General features: G+C 39.4%; 1 protein-coding gene and 1 pseudogene across 1 annotated transcript in view; both read right to left on the minus strand.

Annotated features, from left to right (window-relative positions):
* GLCE (glucuronic acid epimerase) overlaps window positions 1-8,103 on the minus strand; it is a 142,740-nt gene that overhangs the window by 122,749 nt on the left and 11,888 nt on the right. The window lies entirely within an intron of this gene.
* LOC102816752 lies at window positions 2,058-2,555 on the minus strand (annotated as a pseudogene).

The following is an 8,103-nucleotide window of genomic DNA, read 5'->3' on the forward strand; positions in this document are numbered from 1 at the left end:
GGAATTATTCAGTAATCTACTTGAGAATTTTATCAGAAATGATGCTATGATTACCTGCATATTATTATTATCTGCAACCCTTACTTATTTTCCAACACTGTAAATATTTTAACAGCTAAAACATTCTTTTATACGTAGTTGTGTTGCTTGCTGAAAGTAAAGAGGACTTAAAATACTTAGTGATGAAAACCAAAGCCTTTGCTCTAGGTTTTACCTCAATATAAAGAAAACAAAAATCCTCACCACTGGATCAATAACAATATCCATAAAAACAGAGAAAAGACTGACGTTGTCAAAAACTTCATTTTGCTCAGGTCAACCATCAGCATTCATGGAAGCAGCAGTCAAGAAATCAAACAACATATTGCATTAGGCAAATCTGCTGTATAAGACTTCTTTAAAGTGCTCAAGAGCAAAGATTTCAGTTTGAGGATTGAGATACACCTGATCCAAACCATGATATTTTCAATAACTTCATATGCATGTGAAAGTTGGACAATGAATAAAGAAGACTGAAGAAGAATTAATATATGTGAGTTATAGTGCTGGAGAAGAATATTGAAAGTACCGTGGACTGCCAGAAGAACAAACTGATCTGTGCCTGGATGGTCAGACCTCATCTCTCACACGTCAGATGCATTGTCAGGAGGGACCAGTTCCTGGAGTAGGATATCATGTTTGGTAAAGTAGAGAGTCAGAGAAAAAGAGGAAGACCCCAGTGAGCTGAATCGGCACAATGGCAGCAGCTATGGACTCAAATATGGTACCAATTGTGAATTTGGCACAGGACCGGGCAATGTTTCATTTCGTTGTGCACAGGGTCACTATGAGTTGGTGCTGACTCGATGGCACCTCACAACAATCAACAACATACACAGTCGTTGCTAGTTGCCATTGAGTAGATTCCAACTCATGATGACCCCCCCCCCCATTTGTGCAGATTAGAACTACTTACTCCAGAGGGTTCTCAAGGCTGTGATCTTACACAGGGTCGCTATAGAGGCAGAATGGACTCCTTTAACAACAACCATTTGCACCACCTCCAAAAATCTTTTTTTTTTTTTTTTTTTTCAAAACAAGCAAAAGCTGAAACTTTAAAAAGTTCACCTATTGGAAAAATTTTTTTTTTTTTTTTTTTTTTTTAACAATGCCTACTATACATAGGTGGAGGGCCAGTAAAAAACAAGAGGAAGGTCCTCCATGAGATGGACTGACACAGGGGTTACGGCAATGAGCTTAACCACAGGATGGATTGAGAGGATGATGCAGGCCCAGGTCCACAGCGTCACAAGGCATCAGAACCAATTCAATGACACCTAACAACAACACCATATATAGAATGAACTTTTAAAAATCAGAATGTGTTTCTTATTTTTGATAAATGTATCATGGTTATATAAGAAGTCAACATTAGGGAAGCTGGGTGAAGGGTACATGGAATTATTATCTTTGCAATTCTTCTGTAAATAGACAATTATTTCAGAATGACGCATTTTTGTTGTTGTTGTTATTGGTATCTTTTTTTCTTTTGTTTTGTTTTGTTTTTTTAATTGAAAGTTCCTTACTGGCCCTATCTCCAAACAAGTGGCTGGACCAGGGGAGAATGGAAAGGGAAAGAGCCGGTGCAGGGAAGGGTCTTCTCTACAACATTCCATTTATACACAGAACTAAACAGACAAGCACAGTCACTATGCAGTTAGAAGCTGGCAGCCTGGAATTGGGAGGTTGGGGGAGAGAATGGGGAGTGGGGGTGTTGTTAAAAAAAAATACAGGCCCCTCCCAAACTAAGGTGCCTGGTGGGGACTTGGTCTGTTTTCAACCCAAAAGGAATCAGAAGATCAAAAGCAATTTGGGAAGGCCAGAACCATCAGGGGTGGAGGGAGGAGGAGGAAGGTCCAGGGGGTGGGGGCTGTTTGGCAACTGGGGTGAAGGGATTGCCCTCCCCCTGCTGGGATCCCCCCAGCCTCTCTGGTCTGGCAGGAAGGGGGCAGCCTGCAGCTCCCCCGACAGGCAGGTCTGGGGCTGCCAGATGCTCCAGGCAGGGGGTTGGAGAGGACTCACAAGGGCTTGCCCTCCAGGGAGATAACAGCACTGCCCCCCAGTTTCTCGGCCAGGGTACAGCGGTCCTTGACGACCTCGTAGCAGTTTGCTTGTAATTCATGCTTGATTCCTGTCAATCTTCTTTTTGATGGCATCCTTGGAGCTAGCATAGATCATTTTGCTCTTAAGGGGTGCAGACTCGGGGGCCCAGAAGATAGAAACCAGATCCTCCTTCTTGCTCTCCTTGGTCTCATAAGTTGCATCATAAAGGGCATAGCAGCAGTCCTTGTCTGGCAGCATCTGGACAAAGGTGGCATAGGGGTTATCGACAGTCTGGCCCACGTCACCCACCAGGATCTCCCTGCCCTCCTCTAGGATGATGTTCGTATCTTCACTCAAGCAGAAGAGCACTGCCTTCTTGCACTTCTTCACCTCCTCTGGCGTTGATGATTTGTGACCTTCATGTCATTGAACACCTTGATGACACCATCAGAGACAGCCACACCAGAGGCCATGTTTCCGGAAGCTAAAGGAGTAAGGCAAACAGAGCCAGAGAAGAGGAGAGCTGCTGCAGCTGCTGCAGGGATCGTCTGAACGCCAGAATGATGCATTTTTAAAAATGCAGGATGATCTTTTCCAACCTCTGACAAGATCGCTCTTAAAAGTCCCCAAACATCACCAACTATTTGTTGTTGTTGTTAAGAGCCATTGAGTTGGTTCTGACCCATAGCAATCCTGTATCAGGTTTCCTAAGAGCAGCTGGTGAGTTGGAACTGCCAACTTTTCAGTTCAAACCGACTTTGCAGTCCAGCGCATTAACCCACAGCGCCACAGCAGGACTCCTGGATGTAAATTCTTTCAGCAACCCTCATAGTCTCATAACTCACCAGGAGCAGTAGGTGTGAATTGCAGCAAATAGAAACTCCTATGAGGCTCTACTCATTCAGTCAACAATGTCCATCCCTAATTTTTATTTTTGGAAATACCCCAAAAGTAAGTATCTTGTCTCTAAAGTATTACATTTTTTATTTTTATTTTTGGAAATACCCCAAAAGTAAGTATCTTGTCTCTAATGTATTACATTTCTGTGAATCAAATGAAAACCTGTCACACTTAGTGCCCAAGTCACTCAGCTATCAGTGACATTCAAATCAAGCACAAATAGAATGTATTTGCACTTGATTTTAATGTTGGTGTAGAAGACAAATGACTACTCTACTAGTCAAATAAAAATCATTTTTAAAAGTTATTTTAAGGTACAATACTTCTTAAATGTTTATGTTATGACTGATTGGTTTTAAATTAGGTAAATAAGTGTTTAGGGAAATGATGATTCCTATTTGCAGTTATTCAAGCTCACTATGGAGTCCTGGTGTGGTGCTTGTAGGATAAGCACTCTATCACAAGGTCACTCTGAACCACAAGTCTGCTCCAGGGACGCTAGAGTGGGAACTGATTGACAGCACTTAACAACTCCACCATGGAGCAACAAAGTCATCAAAATTCTACTAAAACTCTAACTGTTGGGCAGAAAAACTCTAAAATCCCTAGAATGAAATATCTTTCCTTTAAATAGCTTTTGTATTTTAAGGAGTTTCTTTCAGGTACCAGCTGTCTGATTTCAAAAACTTGGCTTTCCTTTTGGAACGGTACTACAAAATCAGTACTATAAACAGAAGTCTATTGTCAAAGAATCGATCCAATAATAAAAAGAGCTAAGGCCACTTGTCTTATAGAAAATTACTGCCAAATGCTGCCAGACCCTGCTTTTCTTCCATCTGGGCCAGTAGCCAAATACAAGTCATTTTTAGACCCTTTCTAATTTTTAGTGCACGATATAGAATACCACATCTGAACCAGACAGCATTTGAGTAAATGTTACTCCACAACTCATCTAATGTTTTGGTATATACAAACACATGTTCACATACACATAGATGCACACACACACACACACATATATATATAATGCATATGCATATTTATTTTTATATGTATGTACACATGATCTACAATATCTTTGCAAATAGACACAAGAAACTGGTAACAGTGATTGCCTCTAAGGCCATGGGTGGTTTCACTAAATGCTTGAGTCTTTTAATTTTGTGTGTGTTTTTATAATACCTATTCCCCACAATTTTATCTTACATGACAACACATGAAACGTTTTTCTGAAATCTTCATTACACATTTTTTAACATCTGATAACTGAATATCATTTGACAACACTTTGCAATCCTCTTTCACTTACAATCAAAAAACACAAATTAATGTAAGACCATTTATGCTTATCAAACCACAGAGGTTTTTAAAACTAACATGCAACACTGCCATATATACGACATAACCTTTCTAGGAAGCAATATGGCAACACTGAATATTTTAAAGGTTATACCTTTTTACCAAATGTTTTTATTCTAAATCTAAGAAAATAATCAAGTATGCAGAAATAGACTTAAGCACAAAGATTCTCATCAATATTATCAGCATAGAAAAAAAATAAAAAAGCTCAATGATAGAGAATCATTAGATTCATGTATTTGATAGAATAATATGCTATTAGAAGTTATATTTTGAAAAAATTTCAAGTAAGGAGAAAAATCTTCATGAAATAATGCTTGGGACATCATGTTTGGTAAAGTGGAGGGTCAACACAAAGAGAAAGACCCCAATGAGATGGACTGGCACAGTGGCAGCAGCAAAGGGCTTCAGCTTGTAAGGATGGTGCAGGACTGGGCAGTGTTTTGTTCTTTTGTGCACAGGGTCGCTATGAGTCAGAACCAACTCAACAGCACCTACTCAGGGGATATAAAGGTTATACAAATGAATAAATAAACTCAAGGGGGACAGGGAGGAAGAACGCATATCATAATGCTAACAGAGGTAGAGCTGGGTTGAGGCACTAGATTTTTATTTTCTAACTAGAAATTTTCCATGTTTTAAAAATGAGTCTCTAGAACTTATACAAACAATGTGAGAACTACAAACTACATACTGTTGTCAGTTGTTGTTGAGTTGATTCTGACTCATGTTACCGAGCAAGGACCGCTCCATAGTGTTTTCTCACCTGTAATCGTAACAGAAGCACATTGTCAGTGCTTGTCTTTTGTGGTTTGAAGTGGCAGCCTTTAGGATAGCAGTTGAGCACAAGTTTTTTTTTTCATTTTAAGTTTATAACATTGCATACTGATGTGGTATTTAAATGGCTGAGATCAATATGTTAAAACATTCCCATTAGCATTCATGGATGCAGATGATAAACTAAAACCAACCCAAATTATTATGTGTCATTAAGATCATTCCTGCAAGCAGCTAACTTAATCTTACAATAAAACAAAAAAGAAAATATAATAAAAAAGAAAAATTCAGGCTATCATATGGTATAATCTGTACAAAAATTAAATCCCAAACAGTACTAATAATGTAATTATGATTTAAATGTTAATACTTATTAGGATAAATAACATCCCTGTAAGAAGGAATGGTTTTAACTAAGATATAACATCGAAATTAATAACCGATAACCAACATTTTCCTTTAAATGGCGTAGGCCTGCTAGTGGGAAAAGCAAAGCTTATAATAAATGGGTAAATGATCCTTTCTCAGGTATTCACCAATCTGTATCATTTCAAAGATCGATGCAGTTTACCCCTAATGATTATTTCCACCACTGCTGCCCATACTGAAACCACAAATCAGACAAGGTCACTATTCTGCTTAGCATCCTTCAACAGGTCACCATTGTCCTAAGTCTAAATTCCTCATATTGGTTAGAAGATGCTTCATCATCTGGCCCTTGCTTTCCACTCCATCCTTCCTCCTTGTTTCCTATGCACTAGACTTGTGGTTTGCAAAATGTGGTCCCTGGCACTCCATCACCTGTGAGCATATTAGAAATCCAAACTCATGAATTCCACTTCCACCTAATCATCAGGAAACTATTTCAATAAGCTCTCTACATTACAATTTGAGAACCACTGTTCTTTGTTGCTGTTATGTGCCATCAAATCCATTACAACTCACAGTGCACAATGTGACAGGCAGAACCACGCCACAGGATTCGCTAGGCTATGTGGCTCGGTAGGATCTGCACTGGATTTCGAGCCATAGGGTCAGCAGTTCAAACCCACCAGCTGCTCCTCAGCAACCCGGTACAGGGTCACTGTGAGTGGGAAGTGACTTAATGGCATGTAACAATAACAAGGACATTCTCCTGTGGAGCAGCTGATAGGTTCGAACCAACAACCTTTCACTACTCATGCACTTAACAATTGTGCCACTAGGGTTCCTTGCTATGATGAATTGCCTGCAGAGCCTCAAAATCTGCCCACTTCGCATTTTAATGGCACCTGCAGACCCCTATCTAAAGTGATCCTTGATCCCACTCCCGACAAGTTGCCCATATCACCAAAACTACCACTCACAAATCTTTCAAGTCTTAACTTAGAAATCACTTCAAGAGGGGAATGAAAAAACGTTTCCAGAATTAGAAAAATATTTTTCAAGGCGATTTCTTATAGGGGTAGGAGCTCTCATTTGCATTCTTCACCAACTAAACTTATTATAAAGTTACTTAAGGCATGAGTTAGCCGTGGCTTGGCATATCTCAAAACATGCTATTAACATGAAACTGATTCATGGCTTTTCTATCAATACTGTGAATGTAATGGTAAAAGTGATTTCAGACTGTATAAAGCAACAGAAAATATCACATACCGTAAAACCAAATTGTCAGAAGAAATTTTTAAAAAATGTTGTTATTGCTGCAAAAAAATGTAAGAAAACAACCAGTCTGAAATTCACCTTGAAATTAGTTTGCACTTTCTTTTTTTTTGCACAGTATTTCTCCCATCTTCTGGAGGAGGAAGAACAAGTCATAAAGAATATAGTTTATACACACACATAAGAGTCTTCCCAAACTTAGTTGGAAAACACCATTATCTCTCTCTCTCTCTTTTAAGTTTTTATTATGGATTGAGTGAAAATTTACAGGGTAAAGCATTAGTTTTACATTCAACATATCATATACCTTGTTTCATTACAATGATTATAATCCCGTCCATGCACCATCAGTTAACAGGTTTTTTTTAACGCTCAGGCATATATAATAATTTATCTGCCTCCTGGCTGCCAGCTCTCAGTCCCTCTCTTTCCATGAATCTAGTGTCCTCAGCTGCTCCCTCTTTCCATGTCCCCATCTCTGCCTCCATCTCTGGTGTCACTGCTTCTCTGGATAGGGTCCCATATTCTGCGTGTGCTCTTCTCCCTTGATGGTCCTAGGGTTCTCTGTTTCTAGACTGTAAGGTTAACTACTCCCCCATTTTTGGTACAAAACTTCTACCTTTATAATTATGACAGTCGCAGTTAGTCTTAACAAGTACTCACTATTGAATCATAAGAATCTTATCCCCATCTCTTTTTACCAGGCCCATCTAGACAAAATGAAAACTATTCAGTAGGGACTCTATCTTCCCCCATACATTCTTAGACTAAACTTCCTCATGAAAGGCACTTTGTGCCTTTCTGGCCCCCTCATTTTAGGAAGCCAATGTCTAAGTTGCCCGTCCCTATCTACCCTGTGTACAGAGGGGATAGCACTGATCATTGATGTGCAGATTCTTTCCCTCTCTGTTGGTATTTGAGCTACTGCCTCCATGAGTATAGCTCAATTTCATCAAAATGTAGCAATTTATCCTCGTTTTCTTTATCACTTTTTTTTTTTTTTTAATCTTCCTCTAGTCAAGCTCTGATTACCAATCAAGCCATCGAAGCTAGATCAGATGGATACTATCGGCAAGTTTGGGTGTTCCATTATCCCTTGATTCCATTCTTCGACAAACTTTTTGAAGCTTTGTAGGCTAAGTACTCGGTTGAATAGATCTAAATGATCCAAATCAAGGTTGGTTTGAACCCACGGACGGCGGTTTAAACTCACCAGCTATATATACAGTGTTGCTCTGAGTGGGGACCAACTCAACAGTACTTAACAATATATACTGACCTTGCAGTTCAAACGACTTTGCAGTCCAAGTGCATTAACCCACAGTGCCACACATGCTTTAT

The sequence above is a fragment of the Chrysochloris asiatica genome, unplaced genomic scaffold (assembly GCF_000296735.1).
Source record: "Chrysochloris asiatica unplaced genomic scaffold, ChrAsi1.0 scaffold00092, whole genome shotgun sequence".
In the NCBI taxonomy this organism is placed as follows: Eukaryota; Metazoa; Chordata; class Mammalia; order Afrosoricida; family Chrysochloridae; genus Chrysochloris; species Chrysochloris asiatica.